Source organism: Pan paniscus, chromosome 7 (assembly GCF_029289425.2).
Source record: "Pan paniscus chromosome 7, NHGRI_mPanPan1-v2.0_pri, whole genome shotgun sequence".
NCBI lineage: Eukaryota > Metazoa > Chordata > Mammalia > Primates > Hominidae > Pan > Pan paniscus.
In genome coordinates this window covers 86520653-86538698 of record NC_073256.2, presented here as the reverse complement: position 1 = coordinate 86538698, position 18046 = coordinate 86520653, and the positions used below count along the sequence as shown (strand labels likewise).

The 18046-nt window shown below is 38.0% G+C and overlaps 1 protein-coding gene across 1 annotated transcript in view; it reads right to left on the bottom strand.

Moving 5' to 3' along the window:
• Positions 1 to 18046, bottom strand: part of XKR9 (XK related 9) — a 551550-nt gene that overhangs the window by 415808 nt on the left and 117696 nt on the right. The window contains exon 2 of the transcript XR_008626416.2: positions 16611 to 16733. The gene's annotated coding sequence lies outside the window, so the exon portion shown is untranslated. The remainder of the gene's footprint in view (positions 1 to 16610; positions 16734 to 18046) is intronic.

Here is an 18046-nt window from a genome sequence, read left to right as displayed (position 1 = left end):
ATGGGTGCCTGCTCTGTTTTCTGGGATCTCTGACCTCAGGGGGCATCAACCTGATGCCAGTAGGATTGCTCCTGTATAGGGTGTCTGACAGACAACTCCTGTTGGAAGGTCTCACCCAGTTTGGTGGCACGGGGAACAGGATCCATTTAATGAATCACTTTCACTGCCCCTTGGTGGAGGGGGTGTGCTTCACTGGGGGGAAGCACATTCATCTGGGCTGTCTATACTCCTCAGAACTACCAGGACGAAAGGCTAAATCTGCTGTTCTGCAAAGACTGCAGGTACTCCTCCCCCTAGGGGATCAGGCCCAGGGAGATCCAGGTTCTGTCTGGGAGCCTCTGGCTGGAGTTATTGGAGTTCCTGCAGGGAAGCCCCACCCAGTAAGGATGAGTCAGGGTCACGCCTGAAGAGGCACTCTGGCCAGTCTGCCACAGCCAGTGTGTTGGGCTGTGGGGGAACATGTCTTGTGACCAAGTTGTCCAGTCTCCCTGGCTTCAGCAGGGTAAAAGCATAGCCTGGAGCTATAGAGATGAATGCCACCCTTCCCCCACCCAGGGAGCTTAGCGTGTTAGGCAGTTGTGAGTCCCGGTGCTGGCTTCTGCCCTTCCCCCAAGGAGCTGAAATGGCTTAGACAGCAGGCAGCCACAGCTGTGGTGCTTGTCACCCCTCCCCCCGGAAGCTCGGTAGGCTAAGCAGATTCCAGCTGCTAGACTGTTGAGAATATGCGCAGCTCTGGGGTGAGACACTAGGCCCCAGTGGCGTGGGTTCACGAGTGTGATCTTTCAATTCGTGGGTTGCACAGTTCCATGGAAAAAGCACGGTTTACCTGGCCAGGTAGCACACTCACTCACCACCTCCCTTAGCTGGGGGGTGGAGATTCCCCTGCCCTGTGTGGCTCTTAGGTGGGCTGCTGTGCTACACTGCCCTTCCTTCCTCCTCCACAGATCATGCCAGCCTCCTAGTCAGTTCTGATAAGACAATCTGGATACCTTGGTTGCCAGTGAAGGATTTACATGCTTATTATGGTTCTTTTTGATGGAAGCCTCTGATCACCACTGTTTCTAGTCTGCCATCTTGGCCCCCCCCATTGGCCAGTATCTTAAACATTTGTGTAGAAGGTGAAGCAATTATGAATCAGGGACCCCAGGGTCACCACAGCTTTCAAGGAATGTGTAATGCTCTTTTTCTTTTATATAAACTAGAATTGATTTTACCAATCCAAAAGTCTGTGAAATATGCAAAATAAAATGAGTCCATGAAGACAAAAACAATAACAAAAAATTTATATTCATATTATTTGACTACCCATTATATTTAGCTTCAATACCAGCAAAATTTGCTATCCAATTAAACATATTAGATTTAAAACTACACAAAAACTCAGTATAAAACCATTTTTTAGAGACAACAGTATGTTTCATAATTTTTTGCCCTGTGTTATCCATGAAAAGCACACTTACCACCTGCCTTTAATGTATCCTATTTTCCAACCTGTTTCCCAATTTTTATCTAATAACAGTGATGTAACAGTATATGCTAAAAGCTTTACATGTACTATGTTATTATTTAATTTAGTGATCATCCCACTTTGCACATAAAATAATTGAGGCATAGAAAGTTAATATAGAAAAAAAGAATTTGAATCTATAAGTTGTACTGTATATAAAAGCTAACTCCAAATAGACCATAGATATAAATGTAAAACTTAAAACTATAAAATTGCCTGACCCAGCAGTCCTACTTCTCTGTGAACTCAGTGGAAGGGCATAGCCTCCTGTTATCCCAGGAAATACCCAAACAGCAGGGCAGGTGACCCCGCCTACCCCCACCACTTGCAGCCAGACAGATGACACCTGCTAGAGCATCTGAACCAGCAGTTCTGCTTCTGTGTGAACTTAGCCAGAGGGCTCAGCCTCCTAATGTCCCAGGATATACCTGCATGGCAGGGAGGGCAACCCCACCCACACTCACCCCTGGTAGCCAGGCAGGCAATGCTTGCTAGAGCTTGTAGCCCATAGAGCAGATCTGCTTCTATGGCAACTCAGAGTGCAGTCTCCTGTTGTCCTGGGAGACACCCAGAAGGTGGGAATCACCCCACCTATCCCTGCCACTGGTTGCCAGGAGGGAAACACCTTTTAGAGCTTCTGGCCCAGCAGTCCCACTTCTGCCTGAATTCTGCAGTCAGGCACAACCCCATGTTCTACCAGGAAGCACTTGGTCACCAGATTAGGGCTGACCTGGCAAGGATATAGCCTGTCCACAAAATGCAGTCCCTGCCTGAGGGAGCAGAACTTCCAGAACACCCAACAAAAGAAACATGGGTGCAAAAACAGTTATCAAAGGATGCTCCTCCAAGACCCAGAAGCAGGCTAAAATAGAAGCCAGCTGACTGAGGCCACTTTATACCACAATCAAACCTCTAAAGGAATCAAAAAAGATAAAAGCAAAAAAACTCATCCAAAGGACAGCAACTTCAAAAATCAGCAGCCCACACAGATGAGAAATAACCAGTGCAAAAACTCTGGCAACTCAAAAACTCAGTGTCTTCTTACTTCCAAATGATTGCACTAGTTCCCCAGCAATAATTCTTAAGCAGGCTGAAATGGCTGAAATGTCAGAAGTAGAATTTAGAATATGAATAGGAATGAAGGTCATCAACACTTAGGAGAAAGTTGGAACCCAATCCAAGGAATCTAAGGAATACAATAAAATCATACAGGAGATAAAAAATTAAATGGCCATTTCAAGAAAGAGCCAACCTGAACTGAGCTAAAAAAATTCTCTTCATGAATTTCATAATACAATCACAAATATTAACAGCAGAAATGACCAAGTTGAGGAAAGAATCTCCAAGTTTGAAGACCAATTCTCTGAAATAACAGTAACAATAATTTAAAAAATAAAGGAAAATGAAAAAAACCTCTGAGAAATATGAGATTACATAAAGAGACCAAATCTGTCATACTGTCAACCCTAAAAGAGAGGGAGAGAAAGCAAGCAACTTGAAAAACATATTTGAGGATATCATTGATGAAAATTTCCCCAACTTCACTAGGGAAGCCAACATTCAAATCCAAGAAATGCAGAGAACTCCTATGAGATACTATACAAGAGACCACCCCCAAGCACAATTGTCATCAGATTATCCAAAGTTGAAATGAATGAAAAATGGCTAAAGGCAGCTAGGAAGAAGGGGCAGGCCGCCTACAAAGGGAGCCCATCAGGCTAACAGCAGAGCTTTAGCAGAAACCCTTCAAGTCAGCATTCTTAAATAAAATAAATTCTAACCAAGAATTTCTTATCCAACCAAACTAAACTTCATAAGTGAAGGAGAAATAAGATCCTTTTCAGACAAGCAAATGCTAAGGGAATTTTATTTCACCAGACTTGCCTTACAATGTGTCCTTAAGGGTCCTTGAGGGACTGCTAAATACGGAAAGAAAAGACAATTACTGGCTACTACAAAAACACACTTAAGAACACAGACACAATAAAACAATACAATCAAGGCTGCATAATAACCAGCTAATAACATGATGACAGGTTCAAACCCACACATATAAATATTAACCTTGAATGTAAATGGGCTAAATGCCCCAATTAAAAGGCATAGAGTGGCAAGTTGAATGAAGAAACAAGACCCAACTGTATGCTGTCTACAGGAGACCCACTCCACATGCAGTGACACTTATAGGCTCAAAATAAAGGGAAAGAGAAAAATCTACCAAACAAAACAGAAAACAGAAAAAAAGCAGGAGTTGATAATCTAATTTCAGGCAAAACAGATGTTAAACCAGCAATGATCGAAAAAGAAAAAGAAGGGCTGGGCATGTTGGCTCATGCCTGTAATCCCAGCACTTTGGGAGGCCGAGGCGGGCGGCTCACGAGGTCAGGAGATCGAGACCATCCTGGATAACATGGTGAAACCCCGTGTCTACTAAAAATACAAAAAAATAGCCGGGCGTGGTGGCGGGCACCTGTAGTCCCAGCTACTCAGGAGGCTGAGGCAGGAGAATGGCGTGAACCTGGGAGGCAGAGCTTGCAGTGAGCCGAGATCACGCCACTGCACTCCAGTCTCTGGGTGACAGAGCGAGACTCCATCTCAAAAAAAAAAAAAAGAAAAAGGAAAAGAAGAGCATTACATAATGGGAAAGGGTTCAATTCAATAAGAAGATCTGACTATTGTACATATATATGCACCCAGCACAAGAGCACCCAGATTCATAAAGCATGTTCTTAGAGACCTATGAATAGACTCAGATAACCACACATAATAGTGAGAGACTTCCACACCCCACTGACAGTATTACAGATCACTGAGGCAGAAAACTAACAAAGATATTTGAGATCTGAACTTGATGTATGACCAAATGGGCCTAACAGACATCTCCAGAACACTTCATCCAAAGACAACAGAATACACATTCTTCTCATCTGCACATGGAACATACTCTAAAATCAACCACACAATCAGCCATAACACAATTCTCAGCAGATTTTAAAAAAAGAAACCATGCCAAACACACTCTCAGATCACAGCACAATGAAAATAGAAAATAATGCTAAGAATATCACTCAACACCATAAAATTACATGGAAATTAAACAACCTGTTCCTGAATGACTTTTGGGCAAGCAATAAAGTTAAGGCAGAAACAAATTATTTGAAACCAATGAAAACAAAGATACAACATACCAGAATCTCTAGAACACAACTAAAGCAGTGTTAGTGTTAGGAGGGAAGTGTATAGTCCTAAAAACTCACATCAAAAAGTTATGAAAACTTCAAATTAACAACCCAGCACCACACCTAGAGGAACTAGAAAAACAAGAGAAAACCAACTCCAAAGGTAGCAAAAGACAGAGTTGAATGGAAGCAAACTGAGACATGAAAAACCATATGAAAGATCAATGAATCCATGAGTTGGTTCCTTGAAAGAGCATAAATAAGATTGATAGACCACTAGCTACACTAATTTTTTTTAAAAAATAGAATATTCAAATTAAAAAATCAGAAATGACAAAAAGATATTACTACAAACACCAGAGAAAAAAAAAAAAAAAAAAAAAAAACCTTAGAGACCTCAGAGTCTAGTATGAACACCTCTGTACACACAAACTAGAAAACCTAGAAGAAATGGATATATTCCTGGAAACATATGACCTCCCAAGACTGAACCAGGAAGAAATTGAATCCCTGAACACACTGATAATCAGTTTCAAAGTTAAATCAGTATAAAAAGCTTACCAACCAAAAAACCCCAGAACCTGGCCAGGCACAGTGGCTCACACCTGTAATCCCAGCACTTCGGGAGGCTGAGGCGGGCAGATCACTTGAGGTCAGGAGTTTGAGACAAGCCTGGCCAACATGGTGAAATGCCATCTCTACTAAAAATACAAAAATTAGCTGGGCGTGGTGACAGGTGGCTGTAATCCCACCTACTTGGGAGGCTGAGGCAAGAGAATCACTTGAGCCCAGGAGGCAAAGGTTTCGGTAAGCCAAGATCGCCCCACTGCACTCCAGCATGGGTGACAGAGCAACACTTTGTCTAAAAATAAATGCCCAAGGCAGATGGACTTACAGCCAAATTCTACCAGATGTATAAAGAAGAGCTGGTACCTTTCCTCCTAAAAATATTCCAAAAAACTGAGGTAAAGCAACTCCTCCCTACCTCATTTTATGAGGCCAGCATCATCCTGATACCAAACCTGGCAGAGACAAAACAAAAAAAAAGAAAACTTTAGGCTAATGTCCTTGATGAATATTGATGCAAAAGTCCTCAACAAAATACTAGCAAATTGAATCCAGCAGCACATCAAAAAGCATATTAATGATGCTCAAGTAGGCTTTATCCCTGGGATGCAAGGTCGGTTCAACATATGTAAATCAATAAATGTGATTCATCACATAAACAGAACTAAAGACAGAAACCACATGATTATCTCAATAGATGCAGAAAAGGCTTTTGATAAAATTAAACATTGCTTCATGTTAGAAACTCTCAATAAATTAGGTATTGAGGGAACATACCTTAAAATAGTAAGAGCCATCTATGACAAACCCACAGCCAACATCATATTGAATGGGCAAAAGCTGGAAACATTCTCCTTGAAAACCAGCTCAAGACAAGGATGTCTTCTCTCACCACTCCTATTCAACATAGTATTGGAAGTTCTGGGCTCAGAAATCAGGAAACAGAAAGAAATAAAAGGCATTCAAATAGAAAGAGAGGAAGTCAAACTACCCCTATTTGCAGATGACATGATCCTATATCTAGAAAACCCCATAGTCTCATCCCAAAAGCTCCTTAAGCTGATAAACAACTCCAGCAAAGTCTCAGGATACAAAATCAATATACAAAAATCAGTAGCATTTCTATACACCAACAACAACCAAACTGAGAGACAAATCAAGAATACAATCTCGGCCTGGCACAGTGGCTCATGCCTGTAATTCCAGCACTTTGGGAGGCTGAAGCGGGCAGATCTCCTGAGCTCAGGAGTTCATGACCACCCTGGGCAACATGGTGAAACCCTGTCTCTACTAAAATACAAAAAAATTAGCTGGGCATGGTGGCACGCACCAGTAGTCCCAGGTACTCAGAAGGCTGAGGCACAAGAATCACTTGAGCCCCAGTGGTGGAGGTTGCAGTGATCCGTGATCGCACCGCGGCACTCCAGCTTGGGCTACAGAGTGAGACTCCGTCTCAAAAAAATAAAATAAATAAATGCAATCTCATTCACAACAGCCACAAAAAGAATAAGATGCTTAGGAATACAGCTAATAAAAAGGTGAAAAATCTCTACAACAAGAATTACAAAACACTGCTCAGAGAAATCAAAGCTGACCCAAACAAATGAAAAAAGCATTCCATGCCCATGGATAGGAAGAATCAATATTATTAAAATGGCCACACTGCCCAAAGCAACCTACAGATTCAATGCTATTCCTATCAAACTACCAATAACATTCTTTACAGAAAATGAAAAAACTATTTTAAAATTTATATGAGACCAAAAAAAAGCTTGAATAGCCAAGGCAAACCTAAGCAAAAATAGCAAAGCTGAAGACACTACATTACCTGCCTTCAAACTATACTACAAGGCTTCAGTAACCAAAAGAGCATGGTACTGGTACAAAAACAGACACATAGACCAGTGGAACAGAAATAGAGAACTCAGAAATAAAGCTATACCTCAACAACCATCTTATATTCAACAAAGTCAACAAATACAAGCAATGGGAAAAGGATTCCCTATTCAATAAATGCTGCTAGGATAACTGGCTAGCCATATGCAAAAGATTGAAGCTGGACCTCTTCCTTACACCATGTACAAAAATTAACTCAAGAAGGATTGTAGATGTAAACGTAAAACTTTTATACAAACCCTGGAAGATGACCTAGGAAATACCATTCTAGACATAGGTCCTGGCAAAGATTCCATGACAAAAACCTCAAAAGCAATTGCAACAAAAACAAAAATTGACAAATGGGACCTGATTAAACTGAGGAGCTTCTGCAGAGCAAAAGAAATTGCCAACACAGTAAACGGACAACCTACAGAATTGGAGAAAATATTTGCAAACTGTTTACCCAACAAATGGCTAATACCCAGAATCTATAAAAAACTTAAATTAACAAGCAAAAACCAAACTACCTCATTAAAAAATGGGCCAAGGACATGAACAGACACTTCTCAAAAGAAGGCAAATGTGACAAACAAGCATATGAAAACATGCTCAACATCACTAATCATCAGAGAAATGCAAGCCAAAACCACAATGAGATACTATCTCATACCAGTCAGAATGGCTATTACTAAAAAGTCAAAAAAATAACAGATGTAGGCAAGGTTGCAGAAAAAAAAAGGAACACTTATACACTGCTGGTAGTAATGTAAACAGTTCAGCCACTGTGGAAAGCAGTGTGGCAATTTCTCAAAGAACATAAAACAGAACTACCATTCAAACCCAGAAATCCCATTACTGAGTATATACCCAAAGGAATATAAATCATTCTACCATAAAGACACATGCACTTATACGTTCATTGCAGTGCTATTCACAATAGCAAAGACATGGAATCAACCTAAATGCTCACCAATAATAGACTGGATAAAGAAATGTGGTACATACACACCATGGAATACTATGCAGCCACAAAAAAGAACAAAATCATATCCTCTGAACCAACATGGATAGAGCCGGACATCATTGTCCTAAGCAAACTAATGTAGAAACACAAAACCAAATACCACATATTCTCACTTATAAGTGAGAGCTAAACACTGGTTACACATGGACACAAAGAAGGGAACAACAGACACCAGGGCCTCATTGAGGGTGGAGGTTAGGGGAGTGAAGATGGAAATACTACCTATTGGGTACTATGCCAATGAAATAATCTGCACACCAAATGTCCATGACACAAAATCTACCTATTTCACACACCTGCACATTGTACCCCTGAACCTAAAATAAAAGTGAAAAAAAAAATCTGCAGTTATTGTAGCTATGAGACCAAGGGCTGCTAAAAGTTAAAGATTATATATGTAGCTTTGGGATCATATCTGATAAGAATTGAAGAAGAAGGAATATTTTTATGAAAATTTAAAAATTAGATGATTCAGTTCAAAAGGTTGAATCCACATGCAAATCCAAGTAGAGGCGGGCACTTAGAAGAAAGGCCACACCTAAGCTAAAGTGCGGAGGAGGTAAAAATTGTCTTGGCGTCCTCCTGCTTTTCTTGTTCATGTGCCTGTCCTTTCCCTGGTACTCTCAGCCAGGTGACACCCTCTACTCTCCACACTACCTCTCCACCTAAAATGTGCATGTGTGTGTGTGCGCACACCCCTCACTCTGACTGTTACCTCATTTTTTAAAATCCTTGCTGAAGCATTAACTGATAAAACAACAGACTGAAGTGTCAGTTGAAAAGGGATTCGTGTGTGAACCTTCCCACCTTGCATTTTGACAGAGGTCTCCTAAAAATCCAACAACCACTATTTGAACCCAATAAATGGAGCTTTAATGCTGCAGGTGCTAACTGAGGGCACAGGATCCTGTCTCCAATTACCTTTCAGAAGGGTAATTTTTTTGTTCACAAGGCCAGTACAGTCTGGAAGGGTAAATACACACATATGTGCCACTGTCATGTTTGTCTTCTTATGCCTGTAACCTAAAGGCATAATATATGTTATGTTAGGGTTGAGAAGGAACAATTTAAGTGTTCATTCAACAAATATGTATTAAGTGGTTACTGTGTGCTAGGCCTAGCAGTATGTCCTGTGTCTCTAACATTCTTTCTTTTAAGTAACATACAGTATTTAATTTTAAAATGAAGCTGGTATTCTATTCTTTAAATTTACCTTACAGTGATATGCTTTACAAATGTCAAGTTAGTCAATAAATTTTGTAACATTATTAGAGTTACAAAAGAGAGATTTCAAGTCAATAATCTAATTATAAAAAACAGAGCTGAAGTTAATTAAAACAAACAAAAAAGAAAATCAATGAAGCCAAAAGTTTGTACTGTGAAAAAATAAACAAAGTAAACCAACCTTTAGCAAGATTGACAAAAAGAAAGAAGACTCAAATTACTAAAATCATGAAGAAAAAGGGAAATGTTACTGCTGAACATACACAAATATAAAAGATTGTAAGGAAAAACAATGAACAATTGTAAAGAAACAAATTAGATAACTTAGATAATATGGGAAAGTGCCCAGAAAGGAAGACATTACCAAAATTGACTCAAGAAAAAATTCAAAATCTGGTACATATGAACAAAGAGAAGGGAATAACAGGCACCAGAGCCTAGTAGAAGGTGGAGGGATGGAGGATGGTAAGGATTGAAAAACTACTTCTTGTACTATGCTTATTACCTGTGTGGTAAAATAATCTGTACACCAAACCCCTGTGACATGCAATTTTCTGTCAAAAAACCTGCACATGTACTCCTGAACATGAAACAAAAACTAAAAAAAAAAAAAATCAAAATCTCAATAGACCTATAACAAGAAAAGAAATTGAGTGAGTAATCAAAAAACTTTCCACAAAGAAAGGTCTAGTACCAAATGACTTAACTGATAAATTCTACCAAATGTTGAGTGAACAGACAACCTACAGAATGGGAGAAAGTTAGACCTTTGTCAGATGCAAATTATGCATCCAGCATCTATAAGGAACTTAAACAAATTTGCAAGAAACAAAACAAACAACCCCATTAAAAAGTGGGCAAAGGGCATGAACAGACACTTTTCAAAAGAAAATATACATGCAGCCAAAAACCGTATGAAAAAAAAACTCAACATCAGTGATCATTAGAGAAATGCAAATCAAAACCACAATGAGATAGCACTTCACACCAGTCAGAATAACTATTATTAAAAAGTCAAAAAATAACAGATGCTGGCAAGGTTATGGAGAAAAAGGAAGACTTATACACTGTCGGTGGGAGTATAAATTAGTTCAGCCATTATGGAAGACGTTGTGGTGATTCCTCAAAGACCTAAACACAGAATTACCATGTGATCCAGCAATTCCATTACTGGGTATATACCCAAAGGAATATAAATTTTTCTATCATAAAGACATGTGTGGATATGTGTCCATATGTTCATTGTGGCATGATTCACAATAGCAAAGACATGGAATCAACCTAAATACCCATCAATGGTAGACTAAATAAAGAAAATGTGGTACATATACACCATGGAGTACTATGCAGCTATAAGCGAGATCCTGTCCTTTGCAGGAACATGGAAGGAGCTGAAGGCCATTATTCTTATCAAACTAACACAGGAACAGAAAACCAAATACCGTATGTTCTCACTTACAAGTGGGAGCTAAATAATGAGAACCTATGAACACATAGAGGAGAAAAACACACACTGGGGCCTATCAGAAGGTGGAGGGTGTGAGGAGGGAGAGTATCAGGAGAAATAACTAATGGGTACTAAGCTTAATACCAGTATGACAAAATAATCTGTACAATAAACCCCCATGACACAAGTTTATCTATATATCAAACCTGCCCTGAACTTACAAGTTAAATTAAAAATAATAATAAATAAACAACAACAAAAAGAATAATTAACATTAATTCTTTACAAACTCTTCCAGAAAACAGAAGAGAATCAAAACTTTCTAGTTTATTGTGTGAGGATAGTATTATCCTGATAACAAAAATAGACAAATATACCACACACACACACACACACACACAAAAGAAGACTACAAGCAATTATATCATATGAATATAGACACAAAAATCCTTAACAAAATACTAGCCAATCAAACAAACAAAATAAAAAGGAGTAGACACCATATAAGACACCTGGAATAAGTAGGACTTATTCCAGGAATAAAGGTTGGTTCAACATTCAAAAATCAGCCAATATAATGCACCATATTAATAGAATGACAGTTTAAAACTACACACACTCATGATCATATCAACAAAGAAAAATCATTTGAAAAAATCCATCAACCCTTCATTATAAAAGCATTCAACAAACTAGGAAAACAGAACTTTCTCAATCTAATAAAGGTCATATGAAAAACCTATAGCTAACATCAAAATTAATGGTGAAAGACTGAAAGCTTTCTGCCTAAGGTAAGAAGTAAGAGAAGGATGTTAATTCTCACCACTTCTAGTCAACATTGTACTGGAAATCCTAGCCAAGGTAATTAGGCAAGAAAAAGAAATAAAAGGGATCCAGATTGAGAGGGAAGGAATAAAACTATCTCTATAGGTAGATGGCATGATCTTAACTGTAAAAATCCTAAAATACTAATAAAAACCTGTTAGAACTAATAAATGAGTTCAGCAAAGTTGAAGAATACAAGGCCAGTATGCAAAAATAAGTAGTATTTCAACACACTGGCAATGAACAACCTAAAAGTGAATTTAAGGAGACAAATTCATTTATAAAGGCATCAAACAAAAATAAAACACAAAAGTTGTCATTTAACATAAGATGCACAAAAACTGTACACTAAGAATTACAAAACTTCATTGAAAGAAATTAAATATCTCTGCTTTTATTTTAGTAAATGGATAGATATCCTGTGTTCATGGATTTGAAGACTTAAATTGTTAAGCTACTCCCAAATTGACTTAGTGATTCAATGCACTCACTATCAAAACTTCAACTGACTTTTTGACAGAAATGGAGAGCTGATCCTAAAATTCTATGAAATTATAGGAGTTCCAAAACAGGCAAAGAAATTTCGAAAAAATAAGGGACAAAGTTAGAGAACTCACACTTCCCAATTTTAAATTCTACTACAAAGCTACAATAATCAAGACAGTGTGGAACTGACATAAAGATAAATATATATTAGTGGATTATAATTTTAAGTCCAGAAATAAACCTATGCATCTATGATCAATTGGTTTTAGATGAGATTGCTGTTATAGTCCATCTTCTGTTGCTTATAATCAAACACATGAAACTGGGTAATTTGTAAAGAAAAGGGATTCATTTCTTTGGAAGCTGAGAAGTCCAAGGTCAAGGGGCCACATCTGCTGAAGGTATTTGTGCTAGTGGGGGGTACTCTGCAGAGCGCCAAGATGGCCAAGTGCATTACATGGCACAGGAGCTGAGCATGCTAGCTCAGGTCTCTCTTCCTCTTTTTATAAATACACCAGTCCAATTCCCACAATAACTCATTAATCCATTAATCCATTGATTAATGTATGTATTAATTCATTCATGAGGGCAGAGCCTTCATGACCCAATCACTTCTTAATGACCTCACCTCTCAATACTTCCACATTGAGGATTAAGTTTCAACATGAGTTTTGGAGGGTACAAACACCCAAACCCTAGCATGTTCCAGAAGCATTCTATGAGAGAAGAATGCTCATTTTAATAAATGGCAAGAGAAGGCTAATATCTATATTCAAAAGATTGAATTTGAATGCCTACCTCACACCATATACAACGCTGAAGTCAAAATGGTTCAAGGATCTAAACAGAAGAGCTTACACTATAACAGTCTTAGAAGAAAACATAAGTGTAAGCCTTTGTAATTGTCTTAGTCCATTCACGTTAAAACAAAAATTCTAAAGATTAGGTGGCCTGAAATAAGAAACATTTATTTCTAATAGTTCTTGAAGCTGGAAAGTCCAAGATCAAGTAGATTCAGTCTATGATGACAGTAGATTCAGTCTATGATGAGGGCTTCTTTTCTGGTACATAGATAGCTTTCTTCTCACTGTGTTCTCACATGGTAGAAAGGCTGAGAGAGCTTTCTGGGGTGTCTTTTATAAGGAGACAAATTTGATAAGCTTGTTTCAGGGATTATAATTTTTCTTCTTTGCAACTTTTGGCAATGTTGGCCATTCCCTCCTTGAAGCCTTCTTGCTTCCCAGAAACCTTCTATCATTTCTTCACTGCCCCCACACACATCTCTTTCCACTCTTCTAGAGAATAGCCTTGTCAGGCTCCTTAAAGCCCTATCTTGCACTAACTGCTTCTTATGTCAGTGTTCCAGAGTTGTGGGCTCAGTCTTTTTCACTCCATAGTTCATTTCTTTCTTTTGTTGACTGATTGATTTCCTCATTTATTCATCATCTGGCACAGTACATGACACCCTGAAGCAAATTCTTGTGACTCAAAACTCAGCTTCAAGGTCGTTTCCTCAGGGAAGACTTCTCTTAACTACTATAGATATAGCCCAGCTCAGTTCAACTTTGAGGCAACTCACGTCGGAGGATCTTGGTACTTATCCCTGCTCTAAAGCTTTCCCCACTGTTGTAATGATTGTCTGAGATTCCGCCACTAGACTCTGAGCCCTTGGAGACAGGAACGATTTTCTAGTAATTTTTGTTTCCCCATAATGCCCAGAAAAAGAAAAAGAGTCTATTAGTGTTAATTGAATAAATTAAAATATTTTGTAAGCTATTGTACTCTGCATGATTAGTGTTCCAAAATTAGAGAGATATCCTTTATCTCTAAATTGCAAAAACACTTGGAAGAAAGAACACTGAAGATCAAATAACTGATCCTTTCTTAAGGACAGGCTTGGACAGAGGAGAAGTGTGTGGTAGGAAACAGTGAAAACAGGGACTCCCTCAAACAGACACGTGCCCAAAGCCTGGCTTACTTACTTACTAAGTCACTTGGCCCCTCTGAAATTCAGTTTCTATAGAAATTCTTGTAGAGTTTATAAATGAAGGGGGTAAATCACTTAAAATACTGAGACTTAGTAAACCCTAATAAATTTTAGGAATTTTTGCTGAATTTTATACAATCCAAAAATCCATCAGTGTCTTAGTCAGTTCTGTGAAGCTATAACAGAATACCACAGACTGAGTAACTCAGACAGAAATTTATTTGCTCACAGTTCTGGAGGCTGGGAAGTACAAAATTGAGGGGCTAGCATCTGGTGAGTGCTTTCTTGCTGCATAACTCCATGGCAACAGGGTAAAGAGAGTAAAAGAGAGTGTTGGGGGAAAGAGAAAGAAAGAGGGATGGAGAGAACAAGAAAGAAGTATTTAACTCATCCTTTTATAAGGAAGGAACCCACTCCCACAATAACATTAATCCATTCATAAGGGCAAAGCCCTCGTGGCCTAATCACCTCTTAAAAGTCCTACTTCTTAATATTATTATAATGACAATTAAATTTGAACATGGGTTTGGAAAAAGATAAACATTCAAATCATATTAATCATTTTTTAATCCATACTTTGTGTACTGCTAAGAAAAATATGCCATTGATTGAAAGACCCATTCTTTTTTTTTTTAAGTGAGATGAGGGCTCACTCTGTTGTTCAGGTTGGTCTTGAACTCCTGGGCTCAAGCAATCCTCCCCCTACCTCAGCTTTCCAAAGCGCTGGGATTACAAAGCCACCATGCCTGGCCAAAAGACCCATTCTTATTTCAGAAGTGCTGAAGTATTCATGGAATAGATTACAGAATCAATAAAATCCCCTACTGCTGTTGCTATGGCCTGAATGTTTATATCTCACCCCTGAAATTTATGTTTAAATCCTCCCCCAATTCCCAAGGTGATGGTGTTAGGAAGTAGGACCTTTGGGAGGTAATTAGGTCATGAGGACTCTGACCACATGAATGGGATTAGTGCCCTCATAGCAGAGGCCTGAGTGAGCTGTTTGCCCCTTTCACCATGTAAGGACACAGCAAGAAGGCACCATTTATAAGGAAGCAGGCCCTCACCAGATACCAAATCTGCCAGCACCTTGATCTTTGATTTTCCAGTTCCAGAACTGTGAGCAATAAATTTCTGTTGCTAATAAGCCACCCAATTTATGGTATTTTGATATAGGAATCCAAAAGTACTAAGACAATTATGCCTTACAGGAAAAAACAAAATTGCAGAGGATAAAGACTAGACTGTAAGAGGTTATTTTGGGGACTCTGAGATAGGAGAAGTTAGTCCTATCATAAAATATATACTAGGATATAAAAAGGCAAACATCCTCTCCCCATTTCTTTCATTTCAGATGCAAGGTGCTGGACATTGGAACCCTGCTGCATGCAAAGGAAGATGAAAAGACACTGTAATTAATGTGAACCATCCTCTCATGAACAGACATTTACGGAACTAAAGGGGAGTCAGCATTTCAAGGTATGAACTCATTAAAACTAAGCTTCTCTGAAATGAGAATGACTAAGTACAAAATATCTCATGCAACTGATAACTTGTTTTTCAGACAATTAAAAATACGAAAAAGAAACTAACTTCTAATACTTTTATATATTCAATACTTTTAAAGGCACATTTTCATATAAATTAGTGAAGTTTTGGACCTACTTTCAACTTGTTCCCCCACTTTGGCATTCTATCACATCAAATCACAGTAGTGTACAGGTCTCCCCTTTGGAATTTTGAAACTCAGTGTGAAATATAAGAGCACTATTTTAGATGAAAGTAAAGATCTTGCATAAGAAACAGCCGAAGTAATCAATTCTTTTTAATCACAGGGCTAAGGTGTGTCCTTTAGTAGATAATCTGTGACATGAGGCCAAAAAAAAAAAAAAAGAAACAATTGTCAAAGGTGACTGGGACAATGAGCACAGTGAGTATAGCTGTTCTTATCTCTGGAGACTAGAGCGCTCATGTGGATGGAGCATTAGTCAAAAATTGGGGTGGTGAATGCAATTGTTGCTAATGGTTACTCCATAGCAATATATAATGGAGTATGATTGGCATTGGCATTGCCTGCCAAACAAGAGATACTGGACTATAATTAGAATGTTGGTGCTTATCAAAATGCAGTAAAACAAGAACAGTAATTACTTAAACCTGAACCTACATTCCACAAGATGACTTTGCTTTTTAAATTATTTATTCTGTTTTAGCATTTATTAACAAAAAAAAACTATAGGTCATGAAAAATTAAGATCCCATAGAGTAGAAAGATGAGATGAGTCTGAGATTTCTATATAATGACCAATATTTAGAAAAGTGTAAATTTCAATGAAAATCACTGCAGAGTATTTGTCTTACTCAAAAAGAGATTTCCTTTTGCTAATAGTTACCTCCTCATCTCTACTTCGTTCTTTTGTACCACTGTGTCTGCATTGAGACAGAGCTGACCACCATACCATAATATCAACAAAGAAATGACTTACAGGCTTGAACTGGAGCTTTCTGTTCTCTGAGAATGATTGATGATTGTGCAGTTATCAAAGTTCTCTTTGTAGATGAAGTTGAATCCAGCCTTGCATATTTTCTTTTGAATTTTTCGAAGCTTCCTATAGGTATGAAGATTTAGGTAAACCACAATCATTCTAACATTTCTAACATATTCTTCGTGGTCTCCTAGGCCTTAATTCTATAGAATTGAATTAACTTTCTAAAAATTACACTTAATTTTTTGTTTTTCTTATACTTACTATACACAGTATAGATATTTTCCCTTCAGACCTAAGTTACACCTAAACTGTGTTTTGTTGTTTGTTGTAAATGAAATTGGCACGAAATAGAAAAGGACCATTCTAGTTAGTCATGAGATCACTGGTGATGTAAATTAGTTTGATTAAATAGCATTTTTGAAAAACTAAATTATAATGGTCCTCATAAGGAACTTCACTATATTTTCTCATATTTGATAGATGAAACAAGGATTAGTCCAGTAGTCAATCAGCAAGCATACAACAGGATATGGACCTAAAATTTTCAGATTTTAGTCTGTTTCACATATGACCCACACTTATATGTATAGCCCCAACACACTCTCACATCCAGGCCTTCCAACGCACTTGCAGAAATGTAATTTTTAGTACATTTTATAGATCAGGTCAAATTTTTGTTAAACATTATCTTGTAACATTTGCATTTACTTGATGGAGTTTAATTCTTCCCACTAGCAGGTTAGGCAACTCCAAAAAATTATACTTTCTAGAAGTTATATACATAAGCTAAATTGAAGTATGGCTTCATAAATCATAGATATCTAACTTTTTAATCACTGTTTGAAACTATACATGCTATTGCTTTTATAATTACCACGTTACATAAGTGTAAATAATTCAGTACAGACTTGGATATTTAATTTATGAACATCTGCGCTGGTTAAGCTTGCCTGCAAAGTCTTTCAATGATTCAGTGTAAAAATTATTCAATGTAATGTTGCTTGAACATTTCATACAACTTTGCTGGCCCACCTGCCCAACGGTAGCAACCATACTTGTATAACATACTTGTATTGCATAGCAAGAATGCTCCACGATGTTGTAAAACATCAACAGAAAACAGAAAAAGTTGCAACAACTGACAATTATTTCTGTGTTTGTTACAACCTTATGAGCTAACAACTAACATTTAATAACATCAGACATGGAGCTATGCACAATTCATGTACATTAACCCCATTCTCAGAACTACGTTGTAGGGCTGGTGCTATTATTTACCACAGGAAACTGTGCAACCGACATAATCACACAGAACTGATCAGTGGAGGAGTCAAGGTTTGAACTCTGGTCAGCTGGTCTTACCACTGTGTAACTATTAATGATAACTGAAATTAATTAAGTTATTTATCATTGAATTGGTTGAAGTTTGGATA